The sequence below is a fragment of the Marmota marmota genome, unplaced genomic scaffold (assembly GCF_001458135.2).
Source record: "Marmota marmota marmota unplaced genomic scaffold, marMar, whole genome shotgun sequence".
Lineage (NCBI taxonomy): Eukaryota > Metazoa > Chordata > Mammalia > Rodentia > Sciuridae > Marmota > Marmota marmota.
Genome location: NW_026000174.1, coordinates 63,620,782 through 63,639,708, shown reverse-complemented (window position 1 = coordinate 63,639,708; position 18,927 = coordinate 63,620,782). Strand labels below are relative to the sequence as shown.

Genomic DNA, 18,927 nt, shown 5'->3' with positions numbered 1-18,927 from the left:
ACTCTATGGTTACCCCGCGCGATCGCGGGTCCACTACGCAAGCGCGGGAGGAATCCAGCAAATGGCGTTTGGTCGGGTGTCAGCGTCACCCTGAGCGAGAACAGTGGCAACTCTCGAAGCCTATTGTCCGCAATTCCTGGGGACAGAGGCAGGGCCAGCTTTGGACACTCCTTATCCTGGGTTACAGGACTTTGAGCATAAGAGGCCAGTTGCTGTAGTGTCACCAGAGGATGGACCCTGGTCCCACGATTCTCTTCTATCAGCGTGTGAAAAACGAGAAACGGTACGCGCGACGGTGCTGTACAGATGCGGGCCGGAGGTTAGACATTGCCCTTCCTGCGGCCGATTTATGTACTAGGAGTTACAGTCACCAGAATGAGTCGGAAATAGAGCGTCTTTTCCAGGAGCAGAAATAAATGAGACATGCAAAGCTAAAACGTGGTCACCAGACTCATAAAGTGCAATGGAAGTTGAGAGGACAAAGTGCTCCCAGGTGGAAATTGAAAGAAGTTTCCAAGAGATTAGCCCTTTGTCAGTCAGGGCATGGCAGGCAGGTAACAGATGGCAAACTTGAACTGGATAATTGGAGAAGAGTGACTCACCTGGCTAGTTGAAGTGTGGGTGGGTCAGTCTTGTTACCGCTATAGGCTTGAGCAACTCCCTGAACCTGGAGAAAGTACTGTGTGTAGCGGGCCTCTCACCGGGCCTGGGAAGGCCTGGGAAGCTGGTGGGAAAATGTCCGACCTTTATGCCTCCCAACTTCTTCTGCACCCTGATCTCTGCTTGAGCCTTCCATTGGCAAAACTGCAGGCTAGAGGACAGGGAAAGCCCTACTGGGGATTGAACCTGGGGATACTCTACCCCCGAGCTACATCTTCAGCCTTCTTTTATTTTTTGAGACAAGTTTTCACTAAATTGCTGAGGTTGACCTTGAACTTGCAATTGTCCTGCCTCAGTCTCTCAAGTAGCTGAGAATTACAGGCATGTGCTACTGCCTCAACTTCAACTACATTTTATTAGGGTCCCTCTAGCAAAGTGATAAATAAGGAGAAAACGGGTTCAGATCTTCCACCCCCATCTCTATTACTTACTAGACAAAAGCTATTAGACAAATTCCTACTCTGAGCCTCAGATGGAAGGAAGATGGGCCAGTTACTTATTTTGTAAATAAAGTTTAAAATGGGGACCATTTCCATACCCAACATTTACATATTAGGTAGTATTTTTGCATTGTATGATGAAAAGTGACTTAAATAACATCTAACTCTTTAAGAAAAATATTGCTGATCCATGTCAGAGTATGCCACAATTCCATAAGTAACAAAAATGGACACTGAGACCAAATCACTCACAACACAGCAAACAACAGAAGCCTCATCATGGCAGCCTGGATCATCTGTCCTCAAGTCTATGAATAACTCAGTGAGCCCAGATGGTGGCATGAACAATCAGTTTTGCCACAGCTGAGAAGCCCAGGGCCAAGGGCTCAACACATTTTTTTTTTTTTTTTAGCAAGCAGCAAATCAGACTAAGCCCCTTCCTCTGGGGAAGGAGAAATTGCACAGTAGTCACATGGTTGCCTTGACCTACTGAACTATCTGTGTGCTCAGTATTAAGGCCTTTGAGGACCCTCAGTAAGAATGTACAGGGCTTCTGCGGGCCCATGGCAGACTGTTCCAATATCCAGTGGCCTTATTAAACTGATTATTCCTGATGGGTCATGCTAGATACATCTGGCTTTTTATGTACATAACACATTAACAGCATTTTTACTTCTTTTTCAATCCTTATACCTTCAATTTCTTTTTCTTGCCTTATTGCACTAGTTAAGACCTCCAATATAAAGTTGAGTAGAAGTGGTAATAATGGATATTATCTGAAATACTGTCTCCTTTTTTTCTCTCTTTCTTTTTTTTTTTTTTTTTTGTGTGTGTATGTTGGAGATCAAATTCTTAGATCAAATTCAAGGGGAAGTATTTAATATTTCATCATTAATATATACTATAGATTTTTATAGATACTCAGAAGATTAATAAAGTCTATTTTTAGTTTGCTTAAAGGCTTATAGCACATTTTATTAAGTGCTTTCTCTGTATTTATTGAGATGACCATATGATTTTTTTTCCTTTTACTCAGCTAATATAATGGATTATTACATTGATTATTCCAGAGTATAACCAATCTTACTGTTCTGGAAACAAACCATTTGGTTATTAAATTGTGCAGGAAAGAGTTAAAATAGGCCAGGTGTAGTGATGCATACCTTAATCTTAGTAACTTGAGGCAGTAGGATCTCAAGTTGGAGGCCAACCTGGGCAAATTAGAGAGACCCTGTCTCAAATTTTTTTTAATTTATTTATTTATTCTAATTTGTTAAACATGACAGAAGAATGCATTTCTTTTTTGTTTTTTAATATTTATTTTTTAGTTATAGATGAACACAATATCTTTATTTTTATGTGGTGCTGAGGATCGAACCCAGTGCCTCATGCATGATAGGCAAACTCTCTACCCCTGAGCCACAACTCCAGCCCAGAAGAATGCACTTCAATTCATAGTACCTATATAGAGCACAATTTTTCATGTCTCTTGGTCACAAAATAGAGTCACACCATTATTCGTGTCTTCATACATGTACGTAGTGTAATGATGTCCTTCTCATTCCATCATCTTTCCTACCCCCTGCCTCTTCCCTTACCCTCCCTTAACTTTGCCCTATCTAAAGTTCCTCCATTTCTCCCATGCTCCCCCCACATCTCCATTATGGATCAGCATCTACATATCAGAGAAAACATTCAGCCTTTAGTTTTTTGGGATTGGCTTACTTAGCATAATATTCTCCAACTCCATCCATTTACCTCAAATGCCATGATTTTATTCTCTTTTAATACTGAGTAATATTCCATTGTGTATATATACCAGTTTCTTTATCCTTTCATCTACTGAAGGGCATCTAGGTTGCTTCCACAATTTAGCTATTGTGAATTGTGCTGCTGTAAACATTGATGTGGCTGTGTCCCTGCAGTATGCTGTTTTTGAGTCCTTTGAGTATAAACCAAGGAGTGGGATAGCTGGGTCAAATGCTGGTTCCATTCCAAGTTTTCCAAGGAATCTCCATACTGCTTTTCATATTGTTTACATCAATTTACAGGCCAGCAATGCATGAGTGTTCCTTTTTTCCCCACATCCTCGCCAATACTTATTGTTGTTTGTATTCTTTTTTTTTTTTTTTTAGTTGTAGTTGGACACGATAGCTTTATTTTATTTATTTTTATTTGGTGCCTAGAATCGAACCCAGGGCCTCACACATGCTAGGCGAGTGCTGTACCACTGAGCCACAACCCCAGTCTGTGTTGTTTGTGTTTTTTTTTTTTTTTTTTTTTTTTATTTTTTTTTTTTAATTTTTTTATTGTTGGTTGTTTGTGTTCTTAATAGCTGCCATTCCGACTGGAGTGAGACGAAATCTTAGTTTTGATTTGCATTTCTCTAATTGCTAGAGATGTTGAACGTTTTTTCATGTTTGTTGATTGATAGTATGTCATCTTCTGAGAGAAGTGTCTGTTCATTTCCTCCCATTTACTGATTGGGTTATTTGTTTGTTTGTTTGTTTGTTTGGTGTTAAGTTTTTTTGAGTTCTCTATATATCCTAGAGATTAGTGCTCTATCTGATGTGCATGTGGTAAAAATTTGTTCCCATTCTGTAGGCTCTCTATTCACTTCACTGATTGTTTCTTTTGCTGAGAAGCTTTTTAGTTTGAATCCATCCCATTTATTGATTCTTGATTTTATTTCTTGCACCATCGGAGTCTTATTAAGGAAGTTGGGACCTAATCCGATGTGGTGAAGATTTGGTCCTACTTTTTATTCTATTACTCTGGTTTAATTCCTAGATCCTTGATCCACTTTGAGTTGAGTTTTGTGCCTGGTGAAAGATGGGGGCTTAATTTCATTTTGCTGCATGTGGATTTCCAGTTTGCCTAGCACCATTTGTTGACAAGACTCTCTCTTCTCCAGTATATATGTTTTTGGCGCCTCCTATCTCAAATTTTTTAAAAAAGAGCTAGAGTGTAGCTCAGTAGAAAGCATTGGCCTAGTATTCATGAGGCCCTGAGTTCAATTCTCAGTACAAAAAAAAAAAAAGTTGTGACAATACTATCCTAGAAAGGCCTGTTGGCAAGGTTGGCTCTTGGCTGGCATTTGGGAACTTGGAGTTTGGAAGCGTTCCCAAGAATCCAAAGTGACCTCCTGTGCCTAAACTGTTCAAAGAATGGCTTATAATGAAAATCTGTTTTCCTTCAGGGAGTCTGGAATTTTGGTACATGGTAGGCAGAATGTGCCTGGGTAATCAGCTCCTGATAAAAACCTTAGACACTGAATCTGTGAGTTTCCCTGTAGACAACATTTCATGTGCGTTGTGGGAACTCTTTGCTGAAGGATTGAGCAGGACTGTGATTCCGCTAGGAGAGGACCTTGGAAATACATTCCTGCGCTCCTTGGACTGCAGCCCACGCATGTTTCTCCTCTGCTGATTCTGCTTTCTTTTTCCCCTGTAAAGTCACAGCTTGAGTACAACTGCATGCCAAGTCCTGTGAGTCCTCCTAGCAGTGCATGAACCTCCCTTGGTCTCAGAGGCTCCCGGTACAGATAGATTATCTTTCTTATATTACTGAACTTCATTTGTTAATATTTTTTTCAAGTTTTTACATATGCTCATGAGAGATTAGTCTGTAATTTTACTTTCTTGCCGGAACCATGTCAAGTTGTGGATCAAGGTTAAGTTAGCTTCATAAAATGAAAGAAAAAGCTTGTCTTCTCTTTTTAATTCCTGGAAAAGATTTATAAGTATTATTTTTTATTTAAATATTTGGAGGAATTTATTGATGAAGCCATGTAAACCTGGAATTTGTGTGAGTGTGCACAAATTCAAAATAACCAAATCCTGCCAGGCGTGGTGGCACATACCTGTAATCCCAGAGATTCTGGAGGCTGAGACAGGAAGATCTGAGTCCAAAGCCAGCCTCAGCAAAGGGGAGGCACTAAGCAACTCAGTGAGACCCTGTCTCTAAATAAAATATGAAAAAAAAAAAAAGGGCTGGGGATGTGACCCAGTGGTCGAGTGCCCCTGAGTTCAATCCCTGGTACCAAAAAAACAAAACAAAACAATAAATAAAATACAAAATAGGGCTGGGGATATGGTTCAGTGCTTGAGTGCCCCTGAGTTCAATCCCCGGTACCTCCCTCCACCCCGGACAAATTCCTTTAATGTATGTAAAATCACTAATATCTTCTTCTTTTTTTCTTTGTACTGGAGATTTAACCCCGAGGTGCTTTACCATAGAGCTACGTTCCCAGCCCTCTTTTATTTTCTGTTTTGAGGTAGGGTCTTGCTAAGTTTCCTGGGCTGACCTGGAACTTGCCATCCAACCATGTCAGCCTCCTGAGTCACAGGCATTATAACCATGGGCCACTGCACCAGGCTTTCTTCTTTATTTTCTGATAAAAAGGGCATCACAGACATTTTGATATAGGTTGGGTTTTAATTATCATTCAGTTCAAAGTATTTTATGATTTCCCTTATGGTTTGTTATTTGTCTTATGGATTATTTAAGGGGTATTGTTTCATTTCTAAATGTTTAGTGGTTTCCTAGTGTGGTACTCCCTTGCCTTCAGCTGGGTATTCATTCTTGAGCACCTTAGGTGGGATAATAAATAGACTGGGCATTTCCGCCTTTCAGTGCCTGCAGTGTTGCACTTGGTCAGTAGAGGGCACTGGAGGAACAGTGCAGGAAGATGAGGGCTTGCTTCCTGGCTTCACTGTGCTCTGGTTAGCTTTCCATCAGGAGTGCGTGTGTTGGGGGACATCTGGTGGTGCTCTGCTCCTCTTCATGCCACAGGCAGGCACTGGGAAAACTCGCGGACTTGGGCGAGGCTCGGTGCTTTCCTTGCTAGGGCTCTCCTGTCAAGGTTGCTGCATACTCCAGGCCTTGCACCCAGGGCTAACCTCTGTGCACCTGCCCCACCGCCTTGGGTTACCTATGCCCTGGATGGTTTTAAAACCCAAAGCCCTCCAGGAATGGATGCCTTGCTCCACAGCAGTGTCCCACCTCCCTCTGTATGTCTGCTCACTAACTCAGTTTTTCTGCTCCCCTCAGAGTTGACTCCGCATGCGCTGTGTGGACTACAGGACTCCAGCTCCTTGCGAATCTGCACAATGGCCTCCACTCACTGGGTCTAGGAGGGGTGTTCCTCATGCCTCCCAACATGGGTGCTGTGTGCTCTGGGCCTTGTTCCTGCAGGCGATGTCCCTATGCTACTTGCACAACTGCCCACTCGCCTCGGTTGCTGTGTCCTGGAGCAGGGGCTGTATCTTGCCAGGCAACTGTAAATCAGCTCTGGCAGCAAACCAGTGGCAAACCAATGACTTTTCTCTAACACTCAGTGGACTACAGTGTGGTCTGAACGCAGCCTGGGGAAGGGGACTCTGTCAAGTCAGTTATTTTTATTTTATTTAGTTGTGGATGGACACAATATGTTTATTTTATTTGTTTTTATGTGGTGCTGAGGATTGAACCCAGCCCCTCATTCATGCTAAGCAAGTGCTCTCCCACTGAGCCCCAGCCCCAGCCCCCTCCTTGGCTGTTCTTCTCTTCACATCTTTATAGTTCTTCTATCATCATTTAATAATTCCTCCTCTCCTCCATACTGCGGACTGAACCCAGGGACACTCCACTACTGAGCCACATCCCCTATGGCCTGACCAAAGAAGCAAAATTACCTTTTCAAACAAATTCAATAACATTTAAGTCCTTGCTCAAACCTTCCAGAAGTTTTCACCTCCCTCAGAATAAAACCCAAAGTCTTTTTTTTCTTCTTCTTCTTCTTTTCTGATACTGAGGATTGAACCCAGGTTTGTTCTACCACTGTGCTACACCCCCAGCCCTTTTTATTTTTTATTTTGAGTCAGGGTCTAAGTTGCCCAGACTGACCTTGAATTTGCAATCCTCCTGTCTCAGCCTCCTGAGTGGCTGGAATTATAGGCGTGTACCCCTTTGCCTGGCTATTGCTTAATAATTCTTCATTAAACTTGCCATGTGAGGTTGGGGTGTAGCTTAGTCGTAGAGTGCTTGTCTAGTATATCTGAGGCCCTGGGTTTAATCCCTAGCAACACAAACAAACAAACAAACAAACAAAAACCTTTCCATGTTTCAATTACTGTGTGGTTTCTGTATCCTGATCTGGCCCAGACCAAATCATCTACCTATCTTACTGATTTCTAACTCAGCTCCATTATTGTCAAAGAATAATAATAATAATTCTTCTCCTCCTCCTCCTCCTCCCCCTCCCCCTCCCCCTCCTCCTCCTCCTCTTCTTTCTTCTTTCTTCTTCTTTTTTTGGTACCAGGGATTGAACCTGGAGTCACTCAGTGGTTACTGAGTCACATCCCAGAGTTTTTCTCTTTTGACACAGGCTCTTGCTAAGTTGTTTAGGACCTCACTAAATTGCTGAGGCTGCCTTTGAACTCACAGTCCTCCTGTCTCAACTTCCGGAGCCACTGAGATTACAGGCATGCGCCATGGCACTCAGCAAAGAAATTCTCTTTATTCTTTAAATTTATTTAAATTTGTTCTTTTAAATTTGTTGAGAATTGTTTTATGGCCCAGCATATCTTGCTTATTGGTAAATATTCTTTGTATTTGAAAAATTATCATTCTGTATTTAGATATTGTAAGTGAATTAATTGAAAAAAACAGAAAAATTGAAAATAATCTTCATTTGGGTGCAGTGGCCCAAACCTGTATTGTCAACTGCTTGGGAGGCTGAGCCCGTAGCATTGGTTGAGCCCAGAAGTTGGAGACCAGCCTGGGCAACATAGGGAAACCTCATCTCAAGAAAGGATGGAAGGGTCTGGGGATGTGGCTCAAGCCATAGCGCGCTCGCCTGGCATGTGTGCAGCCCGGGTTCGATCCTCAGCACCACATACAAAGAAAGATGTTGTGTCTGCCGAAAACTAAGAAAATAAATAAAAATTCTCTCTCTAAAAAAATAAAATTATAAAGACCTCTGTTTAAAAAAAAAAAAGAAGGAAGGAGGGATGGAAGGAAGGAAAGATCTTTATGTTTATTTACTCAGATACTCAATATTTCTGTTGTGCTTCATTCCTTTCTGAGGATCCGAGTTTCCATCTTTTCATTTCCCCTCAAGCCAAAGAAAACCTTTAGGGTTTCTTAGAGGACTGTTGGCAGTGTGGGGCCTCAGAAAATTATACTCCAAAATGAAGGCCTCTGAAGCAAAGTTTCTCTCGTTTTTTTTTTTTGCCTGCATGTCTTTTGCTCCTTATTGTCTCCCAAGGCAAGCCCTAGAAACTAGAACGCTGTTCTCCAAGACAGATCACATAACCCAGAGCCCCCTTTCCCCAAAGCCAGCCATAAAACCTAAAAATATTCTTCTAACTCTCTCTCCTTAAGCCCCATAGTCTTTCCTTATAATACTGTCCATAAAGAAATCAAGAGCCTCATTCTAGAGAGACCTTGCCTCACACCCAAGAGGAGGAAATGCTAGAACCCGGGGCTGAGAGCATCTTAGCAGACAGGCCTGGGTCTGTCTGGGTGCCCACACCGGCTGTTTCCATCAGCTCAGACCCTTCTTGTGCAGACACATTTGTACCAAGCTGTCCCTCTTCATTGCACCTAAGCGTGAACATGGATGAACGGTTCCTTCCTGTCCTTTGGGTCTTCCATCTGAAGTCTTATCTCATATAAAACTAAGGTCAAATAAATGTGTTAGCTTTCCTCTTGTCCACCTGTTGTTTGTTACAGGGGTGCAGTCCATGACCTGGCGTGATGGGCAGGAAAGGAATCATCCCTTTTCCATCCCTACACCATCCAGTGCTCTTAGTTTTCTTGTATATGACAACATCTTATTTCAGCTTCATTCTTGAAATTTTGTGGGTTTTTTGGTTTTGTTTGTTTTGCAGTACTGATGATTTAATCTAGGACCTTGTGCATGCTGAAGTCAATTTTTGATGAATATAGAATTTTGAGTGAATCTTTTACCTTTAACATTTTAGAGTTATTCTAAAATACTCTTTTCCGGCCTGTGATTTCTAGTGAAAAGTCAACTAAAAGCTATTCCTCTGTGTGTAGTTTGTGGTTTTTCTCATGCTGCTTTCAAGATTACAGGCGTGTGCCACCACACCTTGGGCAAGGTGTGGTGGCACACACCTGTAATCCCACGCACTCAGGAAGCTGAGGCAGGAAGATTGCAAGTTCAAGGCCAGCCTCCCAACTAAGAGAGGCCCTAAGCAACTATGAGACTCTGTATCAAAATGAAAAATAAAAAGGGCCAAGAATGTATGTAACTCATTGGTTAAGTGCCCCTGGGTTCAATCCCAGTACCAGAAAAAAAAAAAAAAAAAAAGATTTGTTCTTGGGGTTTGGGCTTAGTAGTTAGAACATGTGCTTGACATATTTGAGGCCCTGGGTTTGGATCCCCAGCACCAAAAACAAACAAATAGATTTGCTTTCCATCTCTAGTTTTCAATACTTTGATGATGATATGCCCAGATATACCTTTGTGTGTGTGTGTGTGTTTGTTTCAAGTTGTGTTTACTGAATATCTCAAATCTGTAAATTTCTTTCACCAGATTTGTGAAATATTTGGCTATTATTTTTTAAAATATTTTTTCTTTTTTTATTGATTTTATTTTTTTAAATACACAACAGCAGAATGCATTACAATTCTTATTACTCATATAGAGCACAATCTTTCATATCTTTGTATATAAAGTATGTTCACGCCAATTCATATCTTTATACATGTACTTTGTGTTTTTTTGCATTACAATTCTTATTGCACATATATACCACAATTTTTCATATTTCTGTTTGTATATAAAGTAGGTTGATTCCCAATTTGTGTCTTCATACATGTACTTTGGATAATGATGCAAATATTTTTTCTGCTCATCTTTCTCTCTGCCTCCTGGGGCCCCAGTGACTGTGTGTTAGGCTCTCTGATGTTATCTAACCAGGCCCCGAGGCGGGTGCCGTTTTCCTTTTCCTTTATTCTTCTGTTTGGATAGTTTCTGTTGTCTGCCTTCCTCTAGTTCATTGATCATTATTGTATTTCCTCTTAAAATCTGTTTTTTAAAAAAATAATTCGTTTCATGGTTGAGGTTTCCTGTCTTTAGGCACTAAAAACATATTTTCACAGAAGTTTTGATATCCTTGTCAGTTCCAATATCTGAGATTATCCGAATTATCCCAGATAGTGGCAGATTTGAGTGTTAAATTGCGGGGACTCTGGTTTCTGTTATTTTTCTCCCAAGTTTCATGGGGTAGTTACCTTGGGTGGGTAGCACTGCAAACCAGGCTTAGAGTTCCTGTTTCATTATTGTTATTGTTTTCCTTTTGCAATGCTGGGAATTGCAGATGCTCTACCATTGAGCTACACACCGAGCCTACATTGCTTTTCTTTAAAGGGGTTGCTTTGAGTGTGAATCGTGTATGTGTAATTCAGAGCTTTGAAAATGACTTACGTAGGTGAAATCTGGGAATTTCCCTGTCTGGCTCTTTCCTTCCCTGGATTCCCATATTTCCTGACTTCTGGGGCCTAACTCGGGGCTCCTGTTCTGTGGTCTTCTACCAGCATGCCCTCCACAACGCGCTGTTGCCCGGTGTTCAAAGTAGACAGCCGAGTGGTCCTCGGTTCTTGGGTGTTAATGCCTGAGATTAGGGCACTACCTGGGTGCAGGACAGAATCACAGTGAGATACAGAGCACTTAAAGCAGGTTTATTGCAAAGGGAAGGTACACATGGGAGTTCGAGATAGCAAGTCAGTAAGAGGCCGACTGTGCAGGAATGGTTGGCCTTGGGGGCTTTTATTGGAAGGGTGTGATCTCCAAGAGGTCTGAAACTTTGGCGTGACAGTTCGTCACTCCTTTTCCAGTGCTGGTGCAGTTGTTGCCCTTTGTGCCTGTGTCTGTGCCCTTGGCTCCTTTTGCCCTTTCTGGTCTGGTGCCACCCAGGGAAGCCCTTATTGCCCTCAGCTGACCTTGGTGCTGCCAGTCATAGCTTGTGCTACCTTGAAAACAGGATGTGTGCCCTGCGAAAGAGGATCCATGCCAATTTGCTGGCCGCAGGTCCAGGATGATGGGTTTTGGGTTACTTGCCCACCCACCCAGATGGATCTCCTCCATAGCCCCACCCAACACAATAGAAGGCGGGATTCCTGTGCTTAATGGTTACCTCCTTGCAAAATGGGGTAGGTCAATGCACGATGGGTACTGAGTCCTCTGCGCCAGGAGACCTTTTACAGTCATCCTCCTTTCTCTGGTTCCTGCCCATTCCTCGCTAACTGCTGCATGCTAACAGCTTTGCCTGATGCCAAGGTACCAGCAGCAAACATAAGAAAGGTTTCCAGCATCATACCCCCGACCCCATCACATGGGCAGTGCACGTCATGACAAGGTTGGAGGGAGGGACCTCCTACAGGATGGTGTGAAAACCCAGTCCCCACGTGCCCCTGTAAAGACATCAGCTTCCTCTTGTGTGTATGGGCTCCCTGGTGACTGCCTTCCCTTCATTTTGCAGTGTCTTCTAGTAGCTGCCTTTTGTGTCGTGCCCAGATTTCATAGCTGTAAGTGGAGCGACTCCTTCCTAGGATCTAACTCAGCCATCACTGGACACAGAGTCCCGGAGGGTAGTTCAAATAGTCTTTCCTCCATATTTTCGTATATTTTCTGGAGCATCCCACCCTAGATAACTCCTTGCCTGCTTTTTTCCAACATTTGGATCTTGTTTCTATTTTCTATCTTTTCTCTGGTTTTATATAATATGATCCTATCACTTAGCATGTTAGTAATTTTCTTTAGATGCAGAAATTATGTATAAAAAAAAATCTCAGCTTTTCTAGTTTGTTTTTCTTCCACCATTTCCGTTACTAGACACATAGAAGGGAAGCTGGTCATCTTAATCCAACCAGAGACTATATGATGTGGGACTACAGTGAGAGATTCTCTTTTCCTTTTCCTCCCCCCTCCCTACCCCCCAGTACTGGAGATTGAACCCAGGGCCTCACGTGTGCGAGACAAGAACTCTACCACTGAGCCACAACCCCAGCCCACATCCCCAGCCCTTTTTATTTTTTGTTGTGAGATATGGGCCAAGTTGCCCCAGGATGGCCTTAAACTTGTGATCCCCACTACCTGTCCTCCCAAGTCGCTGGGACTACAGGCATGCACCACCATGCCCTGCTTTAGCACTGTACTTTTGATGAGCCTTAGCCTGTCTGTTTAATTGTGTTTCTAGTGAGGAGCTCCTTTGAGCCCTCAGATGAAAGCCCTGTAGATGCACCCTGGCCCTAGTGGGCTCTTAATTCTAATCAGCAGCAAATCAGTCAAAATTTCTCTGCTTTTCAGAGTTTGAGGCTTAGTTTGTTATAGCTTCTACCTCAGATTTTTGGTAAATATCTCAAGCCAAAAGTTTGTTGTGATTTTAAGGCTCCTCAAGCCCCTAGTTTTGCCCCTCCGGTGTTATGAGACTGCTCAGTGCCACTGGCTTCTCTGGTCATCGGCTTCTACCCTCCGGGCAATGCTTGGATTGTTAGCCTCTTGCTCAAATCCAGAATCAGCAAATGCCCCAGGAAAAAGCATGTTGCAATGCTCAGCTCGCTTCTCTGTGATTATCCCTACTCTAGAATTTTGGGCCCTCTGGTTCTCCTTCCTTCAGCAGCTGAGACTTTTAAAATTTTATTTGGTTTTGCTAGTTCGTGACTGGAGATTGGTTAGCTAGAAGCAACTTCATCCTACTAAAAGTGGAGAACTCTGTAAGCACTTTTAAAGTGCTCATTTCCTCCCTCTGAACTTCAAACATCAATGCTCCTTAGGAGTTCATTTATATCATATCATAAAACATTGCTGCTGCTAAGAGAATAAGAGGGGAAATGAAACGTTTCCTCTATAGTCACAACAGTGTGTGTGTGTGTGTGTGTGTGTGTGTGGTACTGGGGTTGAACCCAGGGCCTTGTAACGCAAGGCAAGCTACCAGCTGAGCTCTGTCCCCAGCCCTACAGCGCTTCACTTCTGACACACAGTGTGTGGGCTTTGCCTACCGACTACTTCTTGGACACCAGCTGAGTGCCTGCAAATTCCATCCGGCACTACCTGGAGTCAGCTTGAGAGACCACAGGACTGCCTCTGCTCCAGATGCCAATCCCAAGTCCCTGCCTCTGCACCTCTGACCCAATGGCTATAAATCAGGGGTTCCTACAATACTCAAGGATCCTTGAGTTCAGTGATTATTTGTTAGGATAACTTACAGAATTGTCTACACAAACTAATGCACTGCCTTGAAGGAAACAAGAAAATAATTTATTCTAAGCCAAATATGAGTGACCTGGGCCCCAGAAGCACAGATGCCCTGAATGAGGGTTCCAAGGAAAAGAAGTTGTAATCACGTTTATAGGTAGAGAACAAAGATAAATGTAAATCAATACATTCAGGGAACACATGGATTACATGGGTGGGCAAGGTAAAGTGGGAAAATTTTGGCTACTGCACTAGATAGTATCTTACTGCATTCTTGGGGAGAAGATCAGTCAAATGAGGGGTCTGTTTTTTGTCAAGCTGTGCATAGTTAACAAGACCAAACACGCATCCCAGAAAGCTTACCTAATAGTCATGAGAATGTTAGGTAAGATACAAAAGTTAGAAGCAATGACTTGTTTTGAAAGGCCCCATATGGCCCTTATTTCATAAGCCTCCCTGTGCTTATCTGTTGTTTTTTTCCTCCATTTGAGGAGTTGTCCAGCTGGTACTTGTTTGAAAAATTCTATTGTAATGTGGTTTTTGCTTTTGTGTGCTGAGGATGGAACTCAGGGCCTCATACATGCTAGGCAAGTGCTTTACCACTGAGCTACATTCCCAGAAACTTAATTTCACAGAACTCAGACAAATAGTTTACTTACTAGATTGCTGATATATGATAAAGGACACAACTCAGGAGCAGCCAGATGGAAGAGATGCCCAGGGCAAGGTGTGGAAAACAGTCAAAGACTTTTCGTGCCGCCTCCAGCTGGGGGTGCTTCACTCCTAGTACCTGGATGTGTTCACCAGTCTGGAAGCTCTCTGAGCCCTGTCCTTTGGAGTTTCCACAGAGGTTCCGATACTTGTGCACAATTGACTCGATCTTTGGCTTTGGTGATTAACTCAATCTCTAGGTCCCTTCCCTCCCCAGAGGTTGGGGTGGGGATTGAAAGTTCCAACCCTCTGACCACATGGTTGGCACCCTGGCACCCAGCCCACATGGGGGCAATCCAAGAGTCCCCGCCACCATCATCATCAACATACAAGACACTTGCCACTTTAGAAATTCCAAGGAGTTTAGGAACTATGTACAGAAATCCAGGCAGAGAACAAATTTTAAAAATTATGTCCCCAGAGTTATTGGCGGGTGGTTTCTTCTGCTCTCCTTCAGAAGAATCTGATAAAGGCACCACTGCCCTGGGAACAAGGCTCTTGATTGGGACATCTTGCTGGAGAAGAAGGGAGACACAATACTGACCAAGAGTGTCAAGCTGGCTCCCAGGACAAAGGAGATGGCTAGTTTTATTCAGGTGAAAGGGTCTTTGCAAGGGGACTAAGGTTTAGGAATGCTAATTGAGTTTAGGTATACTTCATAGTTTTTTCCCCTGCACTTTAACTTTGCAGGACGCATAGTTAGCCAGTCATTCTGGCGCCAAATATTGCATATCTCTTCTCATGTCGAAGTTGCGTCCTATATAAACATCTCTGTCTTGTGCTAAGGATGAGTTGCAGCAGCAAGAGAACAGTTAAGAAAACACACAGGGGGAGAGTAAAAGAAAACACAAATCATGGCAAGTAGCAGTTTTATCCTTTTTTTTTCTTTGTCCTTCAAGAATTATGAGGAGGGCTTCCAAGTTCTAATGAGATATCTGGTTTTTTTTGTTTGTTTGTTTTTTAGTTTTGTTTTTTGAGGCCAATACGACTGAGAGTGGGTAAGTTGGAGAGGGCGTGTATCATGCTCTTCATAGTTTACAAGCCATGAGTCAAGGCCTAGGAGCGCATTTGCCCTGTCTATGATAATCCCTGTCTCATTCCCTTCTCAAAGATTTTACTCCCTTAAAGAGTACTGCTTTTTTGGGGGTCTCTGGCTGTCCCAACAATGTAAGCAAACAAAAAAGTGAAATGTTTTTATCACCTATTCCCCATAATCACAAATGTGCATAAAATGCATATGCATATTGTCAAAGATTTGAAGTAAGTGATTGATATAGGATGATAGCAATTTTTTCTGTGTAAAAATGTTTCTGCAATATTATTACATTGTCTGTTGAAAGTTGTCAGGTTACAAAAGTCAATGACCAGAAGGCTTGTTGTTCCTGAAGGTGAACTAAGGACTCCCAAGAATGTGTTGTGGGTCAAGGAGGAGGGAAGCTGGCCACCTTCCTATCTCCAGTCTTTAGGAGGAGATCAAAGCAGGACAGCCTTGTTTGTGCAGCCAAGCCATGTACTCAAAACATGTGAAGGAACCCGTCTGTGCCCTCGGCGTGCCATCTATCCCGCAGGTGCTTCCTCCTGCTTGTGGGCAGGTGCGGTTCTCCATTATATCCTGACCCGCCACTGCCCACGAGTATGTCCGTAATAAAATATCCAAACCCCCTCTGTTGAGTCCTCCAAGTTCTTTCTCTGGAATCAGTATAACAGCATGCTGGGGGCTTTGCAAACCTGGGGTTGAACAGAGGTATGTAAGGTCTAGGGATCTAAAGTTTAGGTCTCGGGGTAGAGCACTTGCCTGCATGAGCAAGCTCTGGGCTCCATCCTAGAACTGCAATTTAAAAACAAAGTTATGAATAACTATAGATTTTTAAGGAGAAGTGGTGGAACCAGGGCCTCACACATGGGAGGCAAGTGCTCTACCATTAAGCTATACCCCCAGTCCTATAAAATTATTTATTAAGAAAGGATCTTGGGGCTGTGGCTCAGCGGTAGAGCACTCGTCTAGCATGTGCGAGGCCCTGGGTTCGATCCTCAGTACCACATAAATAAATAAAATAAAGGTATTGTGTTCAACTACTTCTAAAAAATAAAATTAAAAAAAAAAAAAAGGAAAGGATCTTATGGGATGGGGTTGTAGCTCAGTGGTAGAGCGCTTGTCTCGCATGTATAAGGCCCTGGGTTCAATCCTCAGCACCACATAAAAATAAATGAAATAAGGATATTGTGTCCATCTACAACTAAAAAAAATATTTAGAAAAAAAAAGAAAAGATCTTATGGGGCTGGGGATATAGCTCAGTTGGTAGAGTACTTGCCTCGCATGCACAAGGCCCTGGATTCAATCCCCAGCACACCAAAAAAAAAAAAAAAGGATCTCATGGGCTGGGGTTGTGGCTCAGTGGTACAGCTCTTGCCTAGCATGTGTGAGGCACTGAGTTCAATTCTCAGCACTGCATAAAAATAAATGGATAAAATAAAGGTTCATCAATGTCTTTAAAAAAAAGAAAAGAAAGAATAATTGCTTAGTTGCTGAGATAGAGGCTGGCCTGTACCTTGTGATCCTCCAACTTCAGTCTCCCAAGTAAACTATGATTTAAGGCAGGCATCACTGTGCCTGGTTTAAACTTTTTTATAACTTGAATTTTGTGCCATGTGACTATATTAACTATTAAGGAAAACACACATACGCACACGCGCGCACACACACACACACACATCCGAGAGTCTTATAGGGCCAGAAGGTGACATAAATATTATGAATGAGGAAACAGGTAATTGGTTCTACTTTGTTAGCTGTAAAGACAATAGGAAAGAATCTAGCCCTGATTTATTTTGGGGCACAGAAAATTGCCTATTTAAAAAAAATTATTTTTTAGTTGTAGATGGTCACAATATCTTTATTTTGATTTTATTTTTATGTGATGCCAAGGATTGAACCCAGGGCCTCACGTGTGCGAGACAAGAACTCTACCACTGAGCTACAACCCCAGCCCCGAAAATTGCCTATTTATTTAAGAGATTGCCATGAGCAAAAGGCTCTTAATGTTCCTGTTATTTGTGATCCCTATATTTTTGTGAAGAGATTTAAAATTAGGCTGTTGTTCAACCTTTTCCACAAAGGTATAATAAATGCAGATGATGGCTTTGTTAGAACTTTAGGCATTTCATTAGTTTTGTTTTTCATTTTTCTTTTCTTTTTTTTTTTTTTTTGAGATAGGGTCTTGCTATGTTGTCCAGGCTGGTATCAAAGCATGGGTTCAAGGGATCATCCTGCTTCAGCCTCCTGAGTCGCTAGCTAGTATAGCTAGGTGTGCACCACAGGGCCAGGCTTACCTTTTCCTTTTTAACTTGTCAAAATCTTCATGTCTGATTGACTGTTTTTGTGTGTGGTGCTGGGGATTGAACTCAGGGCCTTGTGCCTGTGGGGTAGACACTCTACCAACTTGCTATATCCCCATCCCTACCTAGACTCTTCCTTATGAGGGGTGCTAGGGATTGAATGTAGGACTGCTCTACCACTGAGCTATATACCCAGCCTTTTTGATTTATTTCTTTTGAGACAGGGTCTAAGTAGCTGAGGCTGGCCTCAGACTTGTGATCCTCAGCCTCCTGAGTGGCTGGGATCACAGATGTGTCCGTAGTCCCTATATTTTTTCAATACTCTTCCCACAGGATTTATTCCAGTCTTCTAAAGAAGTCAGCAAACTATGGCCTGAGGCCAAATTCAACTTGTTTTTGTTTAGCCCTTTACAGCTAAAAATAGTTTTGACATTTCTACATGGTTGAAAGAATGAACAAAAGAATATTATGAAATTCAAGTTTCAGTGCCCATAAATAATTTTATTGGAACATAGCCATCATGGTTATTCTTTTTATGTACTGTATCATCTATGGCTGCTTTCATGCTCCTTTGTCAGGGTCAAGGAGGTTCACCATAAAAATCGGAAATATTTGCTGTCTGGTCCTTCACAAAAAGTCTGCTGACCCTGTGCTAAAGGGCTCTGAATGAGAGTCTCACAGAGTCACTGCTGTTTGGTGTGATAAGACTCACTGCATTAATAGCGCCTGTTTTTGATCACTCTTTCTTGTATCTATGCCTTTTTTTCCCCTTTGGTGCAGGGGATTGAATCCAGGCCCCTGAGCATCCCAACACATGCTCTTCCACTGAGCTCCACTCCTGGCCTTAGCCATACCTTCTGTCTAGAATCTTGTATTACTTTCCACACAGGCTCAGTCACATGACTCTCTTTGCCCAGTGGGAGTCTAAGCAGAGGCTCAAAATGGTATTGCACACTGGAGATTTTTCTCTCCTGCTCCTCTGCCTCTGTGGTGTGAACAGACCCAGGCTAGTCAACTGTAGGATGAATCATGTGACCCAGAGCTGAGTAACCTGTCATTTCACCTGAGGTCATCATGGGTTAGCCAACATTAAGGACCTCAAGATCATCACAACTGCCTAGCCCACCCACAGCTGACCACAGACAGACATGTGAGCAGGTCCAGCAGAAACCACCCAGACCCAGCCCAGATCAGCTGAACCCCAAGACTCTAGAGCCAGGGAACTTTTTTTTTGTTGTATTCCACTTAAGTCTGCCAGTGGTCTGTCACACATTATTTTGCTACCAGAAAACAGCACATGAATTTTTATTTTTACTTTTTTTTTTTTTTTTTTTTTTTTATTTTTGGGGAAAGGGTGGTTCAAGACATTTGTTGGGACTGCAGGAGTAAACACAAGCAAGCAATGCTCAGCAAACATCCGACTCTTATTCTTGCAAAGAGCCAAACTGTCCTTAATTTTTCAAATTATACTTTGACCCAGTTAACTGGAGTTATTTCTGCATTAACTCTCTGTCGGCTTCACACAGGCTGTTGGGCCATCAAACTTGCACTGACTCTTTTACAGGTTACTTAG

The 18,927-nt window shown here is 42.6% G+C and overlaps 1 long non-coding RNA gene across 1 annotated transcript; it reads left to right on the top strand.

Annotated features, from left to right (window-relative positions):
• Positions 1–12,146: 12,146 nt before the first annotated feature.
• On the top strand, positions 12,147–15,680 carry LOC125612128. The gene is made up of 2 exons (XR_007342450.1): positions 12,147–15,015; positions 15,406–15,680. It is a non-coding gene; the product is annotated as an uncharacterized LOC125612128 (long non-coding RNA).
• The last annotated feature ends 3,247 nt before the right edge of the window (positions 15,681–18,927 follow it).